Source organism: Micrasema longulum, unplaced genomic scaffold (assembly GCF_059751315.1).
Source record: "Micrasema longulum isolate JH-2025_06_02 unplaced genomic scaffold, ASM5975131v1 h1tg000859l, whole genome shotgun sequence".
In the NCBI taxonomy this organism is placed as follows: Eukaryota; Metazoa; Arthropoda; class Insecta; order Trichoptera; family Brachycentridae; genus Micrasema; species Micrasema longulum.
In genome coordinates, this window is record NW_028278051.1 from 76,726 (window position 1) to 96,531 (window position 19,806).

A 19,806-nucleotide genomic window follows, 5' to 3' on the forward strand; every position below is an offset into this window, starting at 1 on the left:
TCTGTAGGGATATTAATAAAAAAAAAAACAATATAATTGTATTCATAAAAACTAAATACATGCAATTCAATTAATTAATTTGAAATATAACATGTACATTACAAACATATATTCAACACGTACATATTATAAAAAGAAAAAAATACATGAATGAGACTCATATCAAAGTAGTAGGAGAATTCTGCTCCGGAAAACCCCTTCGGATACATAGAACAGATCAATATCCAGAGCGATGTTGTTCAGCATAGCGGTAGCTCTGCCAACAGGCATAACCATAAACAGGTTGGTCCAGAATATCGGGTTATGAAACAATCTATTCTGACGCTGTCTTAGGTAATTATCAGGAACATACAAACCAATGCTCATCATAATCTCAGAATTATCGATCATACCGTGCAACAATCGATAAAAATGTGTAGTCAAATACACATTCCTTCTAGTCTCTAAATTGTTGTAGCCAAGCATACCCTGGAGAAAATCGGTCGGCATATAAGACTTCGCGCTAAATCATGTAAATCCAACTTCATCCCATACTATTTTAGTCGCGAAAAGATCTACGAAAAGCTGGAAGATCTATCCCAAAGAATTCCAAGTCGTGTGATGAATTTACTAATCTACACATTCTGGATATTAGGGCATAAAAACTAAAGTTGTTCTTAGAATATTTAATAAATATCAGATTTTGACTTCTGGTGACATGGTTGGGAACATGAAAAGAAATTGATGAAATATCACTTATGGCATTAAGTATTTTGAAAATGCATATAAGGTCCATCTCAGTTCTACGACTCACCAATGAATATAGATTAAGAGATTGCTCTATTTCAAAATAGGAATAGTTACCCCTTTGTAATCCAAGCAACCATGCCACTTTTTTTAGAAAACGGTGTTGGACAGACTCGATATGGTCAATATGAGTCCTGTAAAATGGAGACCAAATAGGAGAAGCGTATTCTAGATGGGGTCGAACTAGTGAGCAATAAAGAGTTTTGGTGGTATTAATATTTTTGAAGTCCTTCGTCATTTTATTTTTAAAACCTACATGATTTACACATTACCTACTACAAAACATAGACAAAAAGCAAACCAAACTAACCATAGATAAAGCGAATCGATCATAGAATAGACAAATAAAAACAGGGATTAACAATATTTTAGAGAAGGAAATATGGAAGTCTAGGCGTTTACAAGGCTTTTGACCTGTCATGAGATGGTTTAAGTGGCCACTTTACATGCTATGTGACATTCATTATTTGGCCGATGATTGATCATCCATATTTTTTTAATTATTCCATTTGTTGATTTATTATATTCTTTATTTTATCATAGAAATAAAAGACGAGTAATACTTTAATCCAAAAAAAAATGGAATATCCAGTGACCGGTTTCATCGCTTTCGCGACTGGTATTTTTAGTAAGGAGTTTAGTGTATTTATACAAAACAGAGGTAAGGATAAGGAATTCAAAATTTTTTTAATGTTCTCCATCTCTGTAGGAATGTGTTTTTTTTTTTTTAATAAACGTAATTTCGAAATAATTCCTAGTCTTCCTCATTGGGATCAGAGAGCTTTTCCTTAAATTTATTAATTCAAATGTGTACATTAAAGTATGAAGGCGGTAGTATACATATTTATGAAAAGGTACGCCCTTAGAATTAAGGGTGGGTCGTTCTTTCAGTGCATTAACTCCTATTTCATCCCCTCTGAGCTATATAATTCGTAAAGTAAAATTAATACCGTGACAGGAATATTTGAAATGGAGCAGAGACGCCATAGCCACACGTTGATTCAAATATGAAAATAACAAAATTAATTTCGCTAACATTATAATCAAGTAATCATTCAAAATATGAATATATTAAACAATTTATTACTTTTTTTGGTTATTTTTCAAAATTATATATTTCGTTCTAAGCTAATTTAGTGTTGTTTTGAAATGTTGTATTTTTGTTTATTTTAAAAGACATTGCTGTTTTAGTGCAACGTGAGCTTAATAGTGTCTTATTCATTAGGATTCCGGATGAAAACGCTTGTTGATCAAAGTAACAGGTGTTTATTCGAAACTAAACAAATAACAAATCTCAAACGAACCAGAGAGCTCATTCCCTAACGAGTTTATCAGTCCTCAAAGCGAATTCGTCGAGTTTTGGGGTACCTGCATACTATTTCAATGAATTTTTGTGTTATTTAGGAAATGGTTTTACTATAATAAAATTATACTCATTTGTGATTAAAACTTCTTTTGAGTACTCTGTCATGATAAACAAAAGGCAGTTATTTGTATTTTGAGAAATGTCAATTTTTAGGATTTATTAACTTTATGCAAATTCAAAAAAACTTAAAACACCCATAAGTAAAAACACAGTATGTCAATGGTTTCTAAAGAATTAAACCTGATTATATCATATTTACACTGAGTTTTTGATTATAAATATTTAGATATTTGTTACTGCTTACAGAACTGAAAAAGTTGAAAAACATTAAATCGTATTTTAGATGTTGGTAGCACTAACTTAGTAGTTCATTATTTTATTTTAAAGGAATAAATATTTAATTTTATTTGGGAAATCAACAGTTCTACAAACATATTTAAAGTAAACAAACAGAAATAGTGTATAAACTTAGAACTAATAACAGATTTCTACTAAGTATATAAAGTTAGTAAAGAAAATATATTACTTATTAAATAAATACATATAAGTTTATAAATACAAAAATGTTTTTTTCATGTAATCGTAAATATTTTTCAATAATCAAAGAATTTAATATTGTTATCAAAAACATTTTTCACTTAGTGGTATGACATTTAACACTTATTTGTTTATAAGTTTGTAAAAACCACTTAATTTTTTTAATTACACATTCGACCGGTTTCGAGGTTACTACCTCATCGTCAGGAATTTAAATAACTTATAATTATACGCGGAGTCCTCTTTTAAAACTATTCCCGTTATGATTTATTTTATCTTCTTTCTCTCTTTCTTTCAATTTTCTGTCTCTTTCATACAATATTTTACTATATAAATAGCAACGCGTGTTAAGTTAGTTAAATTCCTGACGATGAGGTAGTAACCTCGAAACCGGTCGAAGTGTAATAAAAAAAAATAAGTGGTTTATACTTATTTATAAACAAATAAGTGTAGAAAAATCAAAGAATTTTTTTTTTTTTAAGAACAGAGAAAAAAAAGAGACGAAGAAGAGAAGATATTTTATTATTTATTATTTATTTTATTTTATTTGGGAAATCAACAGTTCTACATACATATTTATAGTAAACAAACAGATATAGTGTGTAAACTCAGAACTAATAACAGATTTCCACATAGTATACAAAGCTAGTAAAGAAAATATATTACATATCAAATAAATACATATAATTTATACATATAAAAATGTTATTTTCATGTACTCAATAATCAAAAAAAAATATATATATTTATTTTAAGAACAGTAAGTTATTGTAAATTGGGCAGGATTAGGACAAGGATGCTTGAAGAGAGGATAAGGAGGGGAAAGGAGATGCACATATATATTATTATAATGTCTACTAAGTTACATAAAGCATTTTTAGTGTAAATTTTAAATCTGACAGAGTGATGTTTGTATAATCTATACCTTAAAATTTTGTAAATAAGAATATAAATATAATTGGAATAGGAGAAAATATGAGATTTCTCAATAATAACAATTTTTCGGAATTGGCTGAACAAATTTAAACAAATAACAAATAATAATTAGAAGATAAAATATAAATATTACATTTCTGTAATAAAACTCATCAATTAAATAATTTGGAAATCCTCGAAATAAAGAAATCCGCCAAACTAAATTTAAATATAAATAATTAATTAATTTTAAGTCAAAGCCATATTTTAAATATTTTCCCTGTTTAAGTAGTTATTAATTAATAAATTTATTTATTTATTAATGAAATCATTCAGTCTTTATATAAAACAAAGTAAAAAAAAACAATTAAAAAAAGTAAGACCAATAACAGATTTCACACTAATTAATTATGAATGCAGGAGGAGAGGGGAAATATAATTGAATTCTAAAAAAGTAAAAATAAAAATATTATATAAAAAGTTCATAAAAAGGAGAAGACATTGTATAGCTACTCTACTTTCCTCCCTCTCTCTCTGCTTCCATGAACATTTAAATTTAATTGTAAAAAATCACAACCAACAATAAATTATTAGATGCAGGTAGTAGATGTAAGTTGAAAAGTAACATAAAATAATTCAATTAAATGAATCTCACCCGCATAAATAAAGGTTTCAGCACAAACATCAACAGATGGAAGAATTGAAGGATTATAGATGTTCGAATATGGGCAGAATGCTGAATGTTACACAGTATGTAAAGTGGCCACTTAAACCAGCCATTGACAGGTCATAAGCCCTATAGATGCCTAGACTTCTATATTACATTCTATAAATGTTCTTCGTCTCTGTTGTAATATCGTGGGCATACAAGAGAAATTGACCAAGTAACAAAATCAATAATTTTCAGGGGAGCCATTTTAGTGCTTTTCTGGAGTTCAATTGCCTCTCAAAGATCAAATTTTTCAAGTAGGTGGTTGGTAATTATTAATTATATGAACGGTACTTTCAACTTTAATGTAAAGTATAAACGTATTTCAAAAACATTATCACTTTTATATAAATAAAAAAATTGAAAAACTTAGTCAATTTTGCCTGTAAATTTGTCATGAAATTTTGCAGATAATCATTTTTGTTTCCTTCATTGAGGGAGGAAGTATTTTATTTTATTTTATTTTATAACTTTAAATTATTTTTTGGGATTTTTTATTTCTTATATTTTTATAAAGGTGAAATAAACACAGAAATATAAAATAAATGAAAAAAAAACTAATAACTAAGAAGTGTTACGTAATAATCTAAAGAATCAATTTTATTAAATAACTTTACACACTGTGTAAAATTCACCATTCTGCCCATGTTCAAACATCCACATCCACATTAACAGAAACACAACTGACTTCAAAAATATCAATACGCCTTAAACTCTCTTCTGTTCCCTAGTTCGCCCGCACCTAGAGTATTCCTCGGTTTTCTGGTCTCCATATTATGATGTTCACATCAAATATATTAAATCAGTTCAACATCCAACATCAACAACAGAGACTAATATACGTATAACTAGTTAGAAACTACCTTAAATATATATTTTATTCAAGACCATCGAAATAAATCCGACCTTCTAGTCCTATTTAAAATTTTCAACTCACTCTTTGATACGCCTGAACTACTGAGCTCAATGAAATTAAATATCCCAACTAGTAACCTCAGACAAAACTTGCTCTTTCATACCAATACCCATAGAACTAACTATGGTTTTCATTTGATAACAAGTTATCTTCTTTCAAACGATCATTGAATCAAATTCAATTATAATTTCAAATTCAATTTATTTCAATTTTTTTATTTTATAAACGTTTATGTACATTACAAAATATTTCAATGCTTACATAAAACGAAAAAATTAATACTAAAATTTAAATATACAAAAATGGCCAAATTAAAATACCCAGCAATTATAGAGAAAGAATGCCTCTCTGAACTTTTTTTCACTAATATGAAAGATGTCAATATCCGAAGAGATACGGTTGAGTAAAGACATTGCTCTTCCTACTGGCATTACCATCGGCAGGTTGGTTCTGCAAGCAGGAAGATAAAACAGCTTAAGCTGTCTATGTCTAAGGTAGTCATTAGGAACATAAAGAAAAATACTCTCCGTTTCACCTATGTAGATCGTAATACCACGGATCAATCGTAAAAAATACATAAGCAAAAATGCATTTCTTCTTTTCTCCAAACAATTGTAGCCAAGCATTCCCAGTATGAAGTCAGACGGGTACAACCACGGATAATATCCGCACTCCCTTAAGTAAAGATTCCTCAGAAATTTCTTCTGAACCATCTCCAGCATAAGAGAGTACTTCAATTCGTGGGGCGCCCAGATCAGAGATCCACACTCAAGTCTGCTTCGCACCAATGAGTTATAAAGAAGCCTTAGAACACGAGTATACAAGAACACCTTAGCCGTTCGGAGAACAAATCCAAACATTTTGCGCGCATTGTCACAAACAGTGCCTATGTGAGTATGAAATTTCAGTCTAGCATCAAACATAACTCTCAGATCTTTGATTGTGGCAGTTCGCTTAAGTGACATAAACTCCTCTCTCCCGCTTCCACTCCCACCAAGTCTACTATATACCATTGTGTCTTTCTACTTTCCTTTATATATTTTTTTAGTATAAATATGTCCTTAAAAATTTGCCCCATTGGGCGTATATATAAATAAATAAATATTTTATTTTTTTTCATTTTTTCAAATGACCAGATATCCCTAATCCCTTATCAAAAATGTTTTGCATCTCTGTTGCAACAAATTAAGGTCAAAACAACTCCCTGAGGAGGAAATCCATTATGTATACAAACATTTGGACATACTCAAAACATTGTACTCTCTCTCTCCCGCTTCCACTCCCACCAAGCCTACTATATACCATTGTGTCTTTCTACTTTCCTTTATAATTTTTTATTAGTAAAAATATGTCCTTAAAAATTTGCCCCATTGGGCGTATATATAAATAAATAAATAAATTTCTTTCACTCTTTCAAATGACCAGATATCCCTTATCAAAAATGTTTTGCATCTCTGTTGCAACAAATTTAGGTCAAAATAACTCCCTGGGGAGGAAATCCATTATGTATACAAACATTTGGACATACTCAAAACACCGTAGAATGTATTAATTTGCAAAGTCAATTGTACGAATCCTAATAGTTTCCTTCCATAGCTAAACATTGAAACAGCATAGCCTTAAATAACTTGAGCTTCTGAATAATGTCGCGTGATAATTACAAATGGTAGTTAACTATTGCTGTTAGCTCTTCCTTATTGCTGGTGCTAAAGAAACTATTATAGTTCGTGCTAACGTTGTCACGGAAATAATCCCTTTTGCAGATCGCATATTACTATGCGAGAAGGGGGGGACAATGCATAGAAATGGGTCATCTATTTGAATATTTTGAAAACTAATTTGATGTTTCCCGCAAAACAGGGTGTATTCTAAGTATTTTTCAAGATTGAATGAACATTATTAAATTTACATGAAAAAAATACAAGAGCGTCAAAAATTTTTACTTTCAAACCACGTAGGACAAACAGAAAAAGAAACAGTTTTGTGTATACAGCAAAAAGTTCTACAATTCACTTTCTAATTATTTAAAATATATTAAAAAACAAATACGCACTTCAAAAACACCTTAAAAACTGTTTTTACAGCCCTCATGTAACGAGTGATGTGTGATGTTATTTTATCGACTTTGATTAAAGTCATAATTTTTATATCCCCTCATACAAACACTTTTGCTTATTGAGAATATTTCGAACAAATAAAATATTAATAATAAATAAAATATATAATGTAATGTTATATGCAAAGCAATATTTTGAGTTTGTCCAAATTTTTGTAGATAAAGACTGGATACAATTCCCTAGGAAACTGTTAATTTTGACATATTACAACAGAGATGAAGAACATTTTAGATAAGGTAATATTCAACAAAACTATATATTATCATTTGAAATTTATTATTGTATTTATAATGAATTGGGTTTTTTTTCTGTTGTGTTCTGTTCTGGAGGTATATAATATAATGTAAGTAATATATACTATTAATTGATATTTTCTGTGGTTCTGTGTGATACAGCAACTCTCATCCATGAAATCAACTCAAACTATGTTACTTCGTGATATATTATATTATATAGACATATTATCCATTACTTTAATATATAATGAATCCATTACTTTAATATATAATGAAATGAATTCAGTCGATATTAGGTATTCAATTGAAATATCAACTGACCGCATTGTTCTAGTAATTAATAGTGCTGAAAACGGCCGCGTGGAGCGCTATATGTCCTGCAATATTGCACATGAAAGTAATTATGGTCTTTTGTCAAAAGTACCATCTCAAAGAAGAAAAAATCTTAAGAATTAATGTTTGAAATACTGTTTTTCAAATCAAGAATCGTCAAATAATTTGTGTAATCTGCAAATTTAATTCTAGGAGAAAAAACCCGCACTGGGATTGATACATTCAAAATATAGTATACTTATTTGTATGAAAAAATAAGCTGAAATAATAGGCTAGTTTCTTGGCTCACTGCAGGCGCTGGGCGCGTTTTATTTAAATTAGGATAAAAATACAAACGGTGGAAATGATTTAAAATAAATGTAAATTTTTTATTTGGTTTTCTGTATATAAAGTTACAATAAAACATGGTTAGTCAAATATAATGGTAAGCTGCGCATAATCGCTTCTATACACGGTTCGCACCTGTAAAATAGGATCGTACGTAACAGACACAATCAATCATTTTAAGACTATTAATATTACAGATTATGATTTTCATAACAACATTAATGCAACCTTAAAAAATACCCAAAACACTTGATAAGGTTGAATTGACCAAACCGTATTCGTTTTTTTCCCCGTTTTTTAAACAGTTTTAAAAAACGTTCAATCATCGTCGTCGCCTTAATTTATTTTTTTTAAATCTCCAAATTAAGTACTCTCTAGGCGGAGAAAATTCCGAATACCACCCATGGTTGTTATCTTCAGTATGTGTGTACATTTTCAATTTGTTTTTCATTCCTGCAAGTCGTTTTAAATTAAATTTATGAAATCAAATACCTTATTTGGAATTTTCGGAAATAAAGTAAATAAAGATCTCTTTGTAGATATATTTCTCAACGGAAAGTGTACTTTCGTGACCGAAGAATCGCGCTCATTTTCGTTCACGAAATGGCGGCAAACAGACGAAAATAAAATGGCGCAACGTATAAATAAGCACGGAAAACGAAGCAGACTTATGGACGAACTCTTTTTTGAAATAAAAATTGTTACTGCAGTGGAAAATTTTTATCTGTCCACAGTTCTGGAGTGTTTTGTGCAGAAAGCGAGACTAATTTTTCGCGACAAGCTGTTTCCTACGATCACAAGTTACACAATTAATTTTTCCTTAAATTGCCGTTTTTCCGTTACGTATTATTATTTTTTTTGTGTTAGGAAAATAACAGCAATGCGATGTTTATAAACATTGGACTAATAAAAGTCCGATAATTTACATGGTTATTTTCTATATCAATAATTTCATTACAATATTTTGAGTTTGTCCAGGTATTTGTAGACAAAATAGTGGATTTCGCCCCTAGGGAGTCATTTAAATTAACGAATTACAACAGGGGTGGTGAACATTTCAGAGAACGGAATATGGAAGTCTACGCATTTACATGGCCTGTCATTTGAAGGTTAGAGTGGCCAGTTTACACATTGTGTTACATTCACTATTTGGCCTCTGTTTAATTATATATATTTCTTCAATTCTTCCATTTGATGATTTTAGTAAGCCCTGTAAATGCCTTTGATGACATATTTCTTCTTTAAAATGTTTTCCATCACTGATGTGATTTTTTAGTAATTTAATTAGAAAAATAGCATTATTATTTATAATCTTTTTTTTCTTTTCTGAAGGTTCAATTTTTTTATTATCATATTAATAAACATAAAATAATACATGTTAACAAAGTTAATTTGACTATCTAACTTGAGTTATTAACTCCGTTTATTTATTTATTTTTATTTGACACTTTATATACATATACAATATGGAATGCTCTCCCAGCAGAGGTGCGAGGCTGTGAAAGTGAAGTGATGTTTCGGAAAAGACTTAAAACCCACTTGTTCTCTAAATCATTTGAATAAATCCGTAGAACGTGACAACAAAATAAATTATTTTAATTAAATTACAAATTTAAAAGCTTCAATTAAATTAACTTAACAATATAATCACCGTGTAAAGCGCCCTTGAGGTATTTTATTACGAAAATAGCGCTATATAAGTTATCCAATATAATAATAATACATATAACCCTCTTCTTCACATACCTCTTGTTTCATCTAATTATAGGCAAAATTCATATTTATGGCGAATTTTTAATAATTTTAATGTAATAAATAAATCATTTAACATAGATTTATTTGAAAATAATCTTAATAACGTGCGGCGCTTGCTTTCAAAATAACTCTTTAAAGTATTTTTTTCTTTTCTTTTAAATTTACATTTAATTAGTATTCATTTTATGTTCGAGAATCTTTTTTAACTTACTGTGATGCTACTTGTGAAAACCTGTAATTGGCTTATTTGTTATTTGTTTTGTTATATAAATATGAGATAATTATAGCTGTTGGTTATCCAAATAAAAAAAATATATATATATTTATAAGGGCGGGCATATTGCCTTAAGGCAATTTCTTCCTACCTACCCAAGCCGTTCAGTTTGAGAAAATTATAAATACATGGACATATTGAATCTTACAATTTTATACAAAAATTAAAAACAAAGATTAATAAAATAATTCAAAATTAACAGTAAACAATGAAGAGAGGAAAGGGGATAGGAAGGAAAGAAGAAGGATAACGGAACAATTTAAATATTTACATAGTGACATTTTAATCTTGGCTTAAATGTAAATACAGAAGGGGCGTCTCTAACGTTAGTAGGTAGATTATTCCACAATCGAGCGGCTACTACTGTGAAAGAGGAGGCAAGAAAATTAGAGCCATGACAGGGTATTAAAAGGGTTCTCTCGTTACTAGAACGAAGAGATAGTTCGTGTTGTGAAAGAGGTTGGATGAGCTCTCTCAGATAAACAGGCGAAGTGGGATTATTTAAAATATTGTGAAGAAGTGATAGAATGTGAATGTTTCTTCTATGCCTGATACTGAGCCAGTGTAGTTGCGTGCGATACTCGGTTATGTGGTCAAATTTGCGAAGATTAAAGATATATATATATATATAATAGATAATATTCTGCAATCGTTCTAACTTATCAAGCAATTCAGAGTTAGCATCTGGATAACATACATCCGCGTAGTCAAGGAGTGGAAGAAGTAAGCTCTGGACTAATGTTTGCTTAACATTAATTGGCAAGAAATTCTGTAATCTTTTAAGTGAGTGCAAACTGCTGTAAAGTTTACGACTAACTTCGTTAACCTGGTCGTGCCACTCTAAATGCTTATGAATGATAATACCTAAGTTTTTGACTGAAGTCATGAATGGAATTTCTGTACCATCTATTTTGAAAAGAGGAAGTGTGGAAAAATTCACCTTTGAATATATTTGTTTACTACCACCAAGTACAATTTGAGTTTTTGTTGGATTTATGAGAAGTCCATGTTTTTTTGTCCATGAAGAGATATGGTCGAGTGCAAGTGACATTACTCCGTTCTAAGCCAGTCAAAAAATATATGAAAAACAGTAGTCAATACATAGAAACAATAATAAACGTAGTAGATATAGTGCAAGGCTGATTTGCAGCAAATAGTCTCTAAAATGTATGATGAATGCCTGGAGAGTGAATTGGCGATGAACGAAAGTATGTCAAAAGTGATGGTATTTGAAAGGGATAGTGAGGTTACTGACTGCATAATAAATGTAAACAACGAATGTCCCGAGCAAGTAGGAGAATTTGTATATCTGGGAAGCATGTTTTCAAGAGATGAAAGAGTAGAATAAGATGTTGAAAGAAGAGTGAATACGGGAAACAAAATGAACGGAGCACTAAGCACAGTAATTTCTAATAAAAATATGTCAATCGAAGCTAAACTGGCAGTGCACAACGGAGTTTTAGTCCCAACACTTATGTATGGAAGTGAAACATGTAACTGGCAGAGGAAGAATGAAAGCCGAGTGAACGCGGTTGAAATGCGATAAATGTGTGGGAAATCAATGTACGACACGGTTATAAATGATGAAATGAGGTAATAAATAAAATTAAATAAAAATACCGAATGCACACTCCGAGGAACAGGCATTGCCAATATAGGAACCGATCGATCCGTACAAATGTTTTGCTATACCACACCACTTCGTCTGTCTGTTGACCTATTCTCGCCATAACATGATAGCGAATAATTTTGTAAATTTATGTACATGTTTGTGTTTTTTAAATCAATCAAAAGGGTAAACATGATAAGGTTTGCCGATGACATCGCTCTGATTTCTAAATGTGAAGAAGACTCTCTGAAGCTCTGAAATCCATGGAAATTGAATCAAATTATTTATTATTTAATTATTTACTTATTATATTTATTTTAATTTATTATTAAGTATATTTTATAGGCCCAAAAATGTTTCATTATTTTTTTACTGAAAATGTTGCATTGATTCCAAACTTTAGAAAATTTTCCTTTTTTTTAAAAACACGCACTTTCCTGGATTCAAACTGAAGATATGAACTCTTTTTTTCTATGACATATTTTGTTGCCCTTTAACAATAAGGAATATTTTTGTGTTTTATTTAAGTGTTTTTTATTTCCTTTTTTAATAACACAAAAATATTATAACTGTCCATTATTTATTACGGGAGCAAAAATTCATTAATATTTTCTTGTATACCCACGAACAGGCCACGCCTTTGTGGGATTTTTTTGTTTACTATTTTTACTATTAATATGTATGTCATTGCTATGTAATTATACTTTATTTTTTGAACACTTTGTTTTATCACTTGTGTTTATTGTAAAAAAACAAAAAATTTAAATAAATAAAAAATTTAAAAAAAATAATATAATATAAAAAAAAACCGGAGCAAAACCAAAGTGGCCCGTGATGAGCAGCGAATAAATAAATCGTGTTTTTCAGAAACATGGGATTTCAACTTAATGATGCCATCTTGTTTTTTTAACCTAGACGCACGTTCTAAGCAGAAATAACAAACATCAGATCATAAGTGAATTAAATTCACAGTAGCAACTAAGATCGTTTTCTTTTCCACCTAGGAAAAAAGGGATAAATCATAGCCTTTTAGACACGTTGGAAAAATACTCTCAGCTAAACTCAAATTGGTGATTTGTATTATTGGTTTGACTACTTAGTTCACACTTAGTTCAATACTTTTTCGGAATAACGTTTAATGATTTTCGTCGAAATGCAATCAGTACCGGTAGTATTTTGGTCTTTCAAGGAATTCATCACTTTTCTTACTTCAGGACAGTCTGTTAGGCCAATTTTTAAACCATAAGGTGGCTCCTGAATGCTTTGGCTAAGTAAGAGTTCCTTTTCTGTTTTCTTCGGGGAATCCAGTTTTTTTTGTTCTACGATTTGCCCAATATTAGTGAAATAGTACTTTAGGTAATTTGATACCAATTTTACGTTTTCATCATCAACTTGGACTTTTTTTCTGTCAATGTTTTAGTTATTTAAAAGTTATCTCATTCACGACTTTCCAAGATTTGCTCGGAATTCCGGCGGCATTTGATAGTTTGATCTTAAAAAAGTCTTCTTTAGTTTTTTTTACTAGCGGTTGCGCATGTTTTTATACATTTTTTTTACGAACGTTCAATAACGTTTTTACCTGGATGTGACTTAAATTTCTTATGCAGCTCATTTTAAAATTTGAAAATAACTGACACAAATTATGTACACTCAATAAATAAAAATAAAACGGATTGAAAAATAAAATGAAGTGCGTGATTTTAAATTCCACCTCGTATCGATTTAAATTCAAAAGAAGAACATTGTGTACACAAAGAAAATGGAAATGCGGGAATTGTCTGACAGTTTTATTCAAATATGGAACAACCAGTTCTTAGTAATACTCTACATACGGTTGATACATATATTACCCTTTTTTAATTTTCTTTTGTAATGTGATATTGAGAAAAAAAGCAAGGAACCATTTTAAAGGCATTGCTTTATTTGATAAATAATTTTTTAAAAATAAAAAAAAACATTTTAAACACAAATTGTAGCTAGACTTCTTAAATGTTCTTGATCTCTGTTGTAATATGTTAATATAAACAGCTCCCCAGGGAGTTGAATCCAGTCCTTGTCTACAAAAATTTGGACAAACTCAAAATAATGTTGATAAATTACCTGGTCCATGAAGAAGTATAGAAATTGAAAAAATAACATTTTTAGGCGTTGCCTAGTACGTCGGTAAAATAATTCAATTATATGAATCTCACCTGCATAAATAAAGGTTTCAGCTCTTTAACTTCACAAACATCATCAGATGAAAGAATTAAAGGAATATAAATGCTCAAATATAGGCAGAATGGTGAATGTTACACAGTGTGTAAAGTGGCCACTTAAACCAGCCATTGACAGGTCATAAGCCCTGTAGATGCCTAGACTTCTATATTACCTTTTCTTAAATGTTCTTCATCTCTGTTCTTATATGTTAATATAAACATCTCCCCAGGGAGTTGAATCCAGTCCTTGTCGACAAAAATTTGGACAAACTCAAAACTTTGTTTTTAACCACTAATTTTTATTTTCCACCGACCGGTTTCAAAGCAAACAAGCTTCTTCATCAAGGTTTACGTAACTAATGAATTGATTCCTTTTTTATTTTTATCATGTTCACTAAAGACTACACGTGGACCCAATAAATCAAATCGTTTTTGACTTACACGGGTGGTAATTTGATATCATTATTTTCGAAGTTAGACAGGAGAGGACTAAAATAAATATTGTTTATTTGGTTATTAATTATTGTTTTCTTATTATAAATCACTTTTTTAATTTCTAAGATTTATAAGTTGTCAAATTTCAATATTTTAATTACTTTCATCCAGTATCTTTATAGAAGTTATGATTATTTTTTATCAGATGATTTGCGAATTCAGATAAATTATTATTATTTAAGCATCTCAAGTGTTATTTTACTCTAATATTGAAGTTTCTTTTAGTTTTTTCCAATGTAGATTGAATCGGAATCATTACAATTTAATTGGTATATCCCAGATTTATTATATTTATGGACTTTGTCTATGTGATTTTTTAACAATCGTCCTTTATTATTGGTTGTGTAGAAAGCCGGTTTTATTTATTTTACTATAATGAATAACCACAAAGTGAGTGCTTCAAATATAAACTTTATATTAAGTAAAACAATTTATTTTGGCATATTAGCTATATCTACAATCTTCTTTACCCTAAAATCTCAGTCTGAAAAGTGCCTTTAAATAAATCTTTGGCATGTAGGTATTGCAGTGACAAAATAAATTATTTTACTCAAAAGTTCTACTTAAATGTTAAGTCTAATTAATCATAATCACTTATAGTTTTTAAAAGTTTCCTACACGTAGACGTAATTAATAAATTTATCTCTAATTCTACAAAAGAATAATCGTACTAAGTGTTTCTTATCTAGAAAAATTAATAATTTACAAGAATTCATTTTCCGTGATAATTTTCGCTTTTGAAGTTCCTACTAATTGAATTTTCTCGAATTCAAGATGGCCGCGCACCGCAGACGTAAGATGCACTAATTAACCATAGATTAAGACGTATTTTTTTACGTTCAAGAAACTCGGATCTTTTCCAGAGAAATAAGTCGCTCTGTCCGTTCAACTTTTATGAAAAATGGTAAAAATTAATTAACTTAAGTGATACCCATTTGGAAATACTTAAAAAACAGCGCACTAAATTCAGTAGAATAATACATTTACGTTATTTCGTATCATGGTATTGCGTCCGCTATAAATGAGCTCATTAGAGATCAAACTTCTCGGTTTTATCAATAGATGGTAGATCGGCGGTGGATGGAAGATCAATAGTGGAATAGAGCCTCGGATAACTACCAAATCGTCATCTGGCGTTCTATGCTCTCTGCATGCCCTTACAAAAAACGGCGTGGTGGTTTGTTTATTAGTTTTTGCATTTAATTTATAAATCTGTTTTCATGATTTTACCTGTTTTATTTCAAGATAACTCCTGTTTCCGCGTATATTTTATTTATTTATGCTTTATTAAATTAGTTCATAACATTTTAAGAACGAGTATAAACTTTTAATAATATTTTTTTATCAAAATTTCTCAATAACATATTTTTTCAAATTAATTAAAAATAATTCAATTTTTATATTTCCTGAATTTTTTTAGGTAACTAACTCATTGTACAACTTCAATCCCTTGTACAATGAGTTTTGAGATTCTGTTTTTTTCCTCATTGGTAATCTTATCTTTTTTTTACCCCTTATTTCATATGTATGACATTGTTGGTTAAATTTTATTATTGTTTTTATTTTATTCATCCCCTTAATTATTGTATGCATAAAAATTACCACATTACATTTAATTTGTTGCTTTACTGTGAGCAAGCCAATTTCTTTATTCATTCTTTCTACATTAGGATAGATGTTTCTTTTGAGTATAATCCTCATTCCCTTAATTATGAAATTTATTTTCTCAAGTTATTGTTGGTGCAATCCACTATTGTCTTTCTTCACTTGTTTAAAACTGCCACGTGTTAAACGTGTACAAATTTAAAATAAACATTTTATTATTATTTTACTAAAGTCAATATTTGCTTAGAACACCCGCAAACGAGACAAAAATTGCTTGTAATTAAAAATGGACCCCAAAACGGTTAACATTTCTAATTTAAAGTAACCACTTTGACAGAACTCAATTTAAAAAGGCTTTCCTCCATACATTATAACGAGTTAATTGCGAAAATTCCACAGAACTTTTAATTGGAGTCGGCCTTTTGTTTGCAGACCATTAATATTAATTATTATAACATGGACTTAAGTTGCAATGGTCTCGGCTTGTAGATAATGTATACTTGAAGTTTATGATTGATCGTCACCGTTTAAAGAGGACCATTTTGGGAGAAAGCCATGGCTATTCTGGCAGTAATAAAATGATTTAGAAATGATAATTAAGTACAAATTTCTTTCCCTAAAAATCGACAAAAGAAACTTTGTGCTCCTTAAATTTCATCCATATTTTTTAATCTTCTTTTTGTTTCATGCGATTGCAAAACTCAGTTTTAGCATTTTGTAGCAATATTTTTTTTTTTTTTGTGTATTTTTTTTTTGCACCACAACAGGCCAGGAGGCCTAATTGCATCACAGAAACCCAGACTTGAGAAAAATTACATTTGTTTTTTTTGTGTTCTCACCGGGAATCGAACCCGGAACCTTCCGTGTGTGAGTCAAGCGTCTTGACCGCTACACCACGGACGCCGACGATATTATTGGGAATATAATAATTACGACGGTTCTTACGGTACCCTATCGAATCTGCATTTAGCGAGGTTTACAGGAGACCAAACACAAACGTTGATATTTGTTTTAAGAAGCTATTCGACCAGTGGTAGCTTTGCTTTATGTCCATTGGGTCAATGACCCCCCGAACTTTGCTACCAATTAAAAAAAAATCCTTGTACCTATTGTAAAGAAAGTATACAATATAATGTAATTAGGTTTTATATAAAAAAAGGCTTTAAAATATAAAATTACCTATTAATAGGCATATATACTGGACTATAAACTGACATACAACGAGCATATAGATAATACAGTAAATAAATCACTGAAATTACTTTGCTTTATTAACAGAATATCCTCTGATTTTACTAATGTCCGTACAATCAAAACTCTTTATTGCTCAACTGTTCGCCCTCTTCTTGAATATGCCTCAGTGGTCTGGTCTCCATTCTATGTCAATCGCATAAATCACATTAAATCAGTCCAACATCGCTTGCTTCGAAAAATAGCGTGGATGCTTGGACTAGAGAGAGATAATTATTCTTAAGCTGAAATAGAGTCAATGTTAAATATTTCTAGTCTACAAAAACGTAGAACTAATATTGACTCCATATATATGTTCGGCATACTAAATGGTATAATCGATGTTCCATCATTACTGGGACGAGTAAAATTCAATATTCCGACTCGTAGATTGAGAAACAATGAAGTACTGTTCATCGATCAGCATAGAACAAACTATGGCCTAAATTCTCCAATGACCCGCCGTTGTCGTATTGTTAACTTAAGACAGGATCTGGACTTTTTTGGTTTAAGTTTACAACGATTTAAACGAGCACTAAATAAATAGTCCAGATCTTGTCTCGATGTACCTTATGTTTGTCAATGCTTCTTTCTTTTTTCTTTAAATGTTTTAAACTATTCTTTTATTGTAATATTTAAACCTTATAAATTGTATACATGGACTAATTCAGTCGATATCCGGTATTCAATTTAAATGTAAACTGGCTGAATTTTTCTAGAAATTGATAGTGTTAAAAACGGCCGCGTCGAGTGCCATATGTCCTTCAATATGACGCATGAAAGTAATTATGGTCTTACTTCAAAAGTATCATCTCAAAGAAAAACAGCCCTTAAGAAACAATGTTTAATATACTGTTTTCCAAATCAAGAATCATCAAATAGTTTGTGTAATCTGCAAGTTTAATCTAAGAGAAAAAACGCGCACTGGGGTTAAGACATTAAAAATATAGTATACTTGTTGGATGCTCGATACCTAGTTGTTAATGCTAAATGCTAAATGCTAATGCTAAAAATTATCGTTTGCTTTGCCGGACGGGACACGCGCTTATTATTGACGCGCGAAGTAGGTAGTTTAAAAGTTTTGATGCAAATAAGAAAGATTATGACGAAAAGGCTCACAGAGATTTATGTAAATAATGTTATTATTTTTTTATGATGATTATAGGATAATAATATATTGTACATAAATATAAATTAATGATATGTTATGATACGATGAGAATTTAATCGTTAACCAATGCAGGTTTATTTTCATCGACGACGTGTCGCGAAAGGGCAAAATGTCCGAATATATTAATTATCCGGTTCGCAAGATAGACCAAATGTTGGATGCTCGATACCTTCGACCTCGGGACTGTAAATAAAGCCTACCCTCTCGTGATACGCGTGTTCGGAGAAAACAGGTAACGTTTGATTTTAGGTAAACTAATTGACGTTATGGTTTTGAGTGTCAATCCTGGAATGAATGAAAAGAGTCAGGACTTACGATTTCCTCCCTTTGGCACTGGTCCAAAAAAACACCGTTATCGTTTGCACTGGTCACTTTGAACGTTTCCTTGTATGTTGGTGATTCGAAATCACTGTCACGCTCGCGGTACGGTTTTCGTTGTTGTGTTTTATTGTTGTGTTGTCACGCGTTGCTTTCTTGACTCGCCGTCAGGGAGGAGTAGGTACATTGGGATTCAAAACAAGGACCACCGGAATCAAAGGAAGGAATGGCTTGACACTTGAATAAAGATAATGAATCCGAAACAATACTTATTTGTATGAAAAAGCAAGCTGAAATAATCGGCTAGTTTCTTGGCTCACCACAGGCGCTAGGTGCGCTTTATTAATATTTATATTTATATTAGGATAAAAATACAAACGGTGGAAATGATTTAAAATTAATGGTAATTATTTAAAGTTACAGTAAAACATTATTATGGTTAGTCAAATATAATAGTAAGCTGCGCATCTGATACTAACATCAAATGTTAGGGATCTGGGCGTTAGATTTGTGAGCACTCTGACATTTCATAAACACATAGAGACAATCAGTGGTAATGCATTGAAGATGTTAGGATTTGTTCTGCGTACTGCCAGGGTTTTCGAAAATACCCGCGTACTGAGAACTCTTTACAACTCCTTGGTGCGAAGTAGACTCGAGAATGACTCGATGATTTGGGGGCCACATGAACTGAAGTGCTCTCTTATGATAGAGAAAATCCAAAAGAAGTTTCTGAGATATCTCTACATGAGAGAGTGCGGGTATTATCCTTGGCTCTATCCGACCGAGTTTCTCCAGAGTATGCTTGGCTACAACATTTTAGAGACTAGAAGGAATGTGTATTTGACTACACATTTTTATCGATTGTTGTGCGGTATGATCGATAATTCTGAAATTATAATGAGCATT

The 19,806-nt window shown here is 30.6% G+C and overlaps 1 protein-coding gene across 1 annotated transcript in view; it reads right to left on the reverse strand.

Annotated features, from left to right (window-relative positions):
• The window catches only part of LOC148278574 (cyclic nucleotide-gated channel alpha-3-like), a gene marked incomplete at its 3' end in the record, with an annotated part of 169,032 nt that overhangs the window by 76,091 nt on the left and 73,135 nt on the right, over positions 1-19,806 (reverse strand). The gene's annotated exons all lie outside the window — the stretch shown is intronic.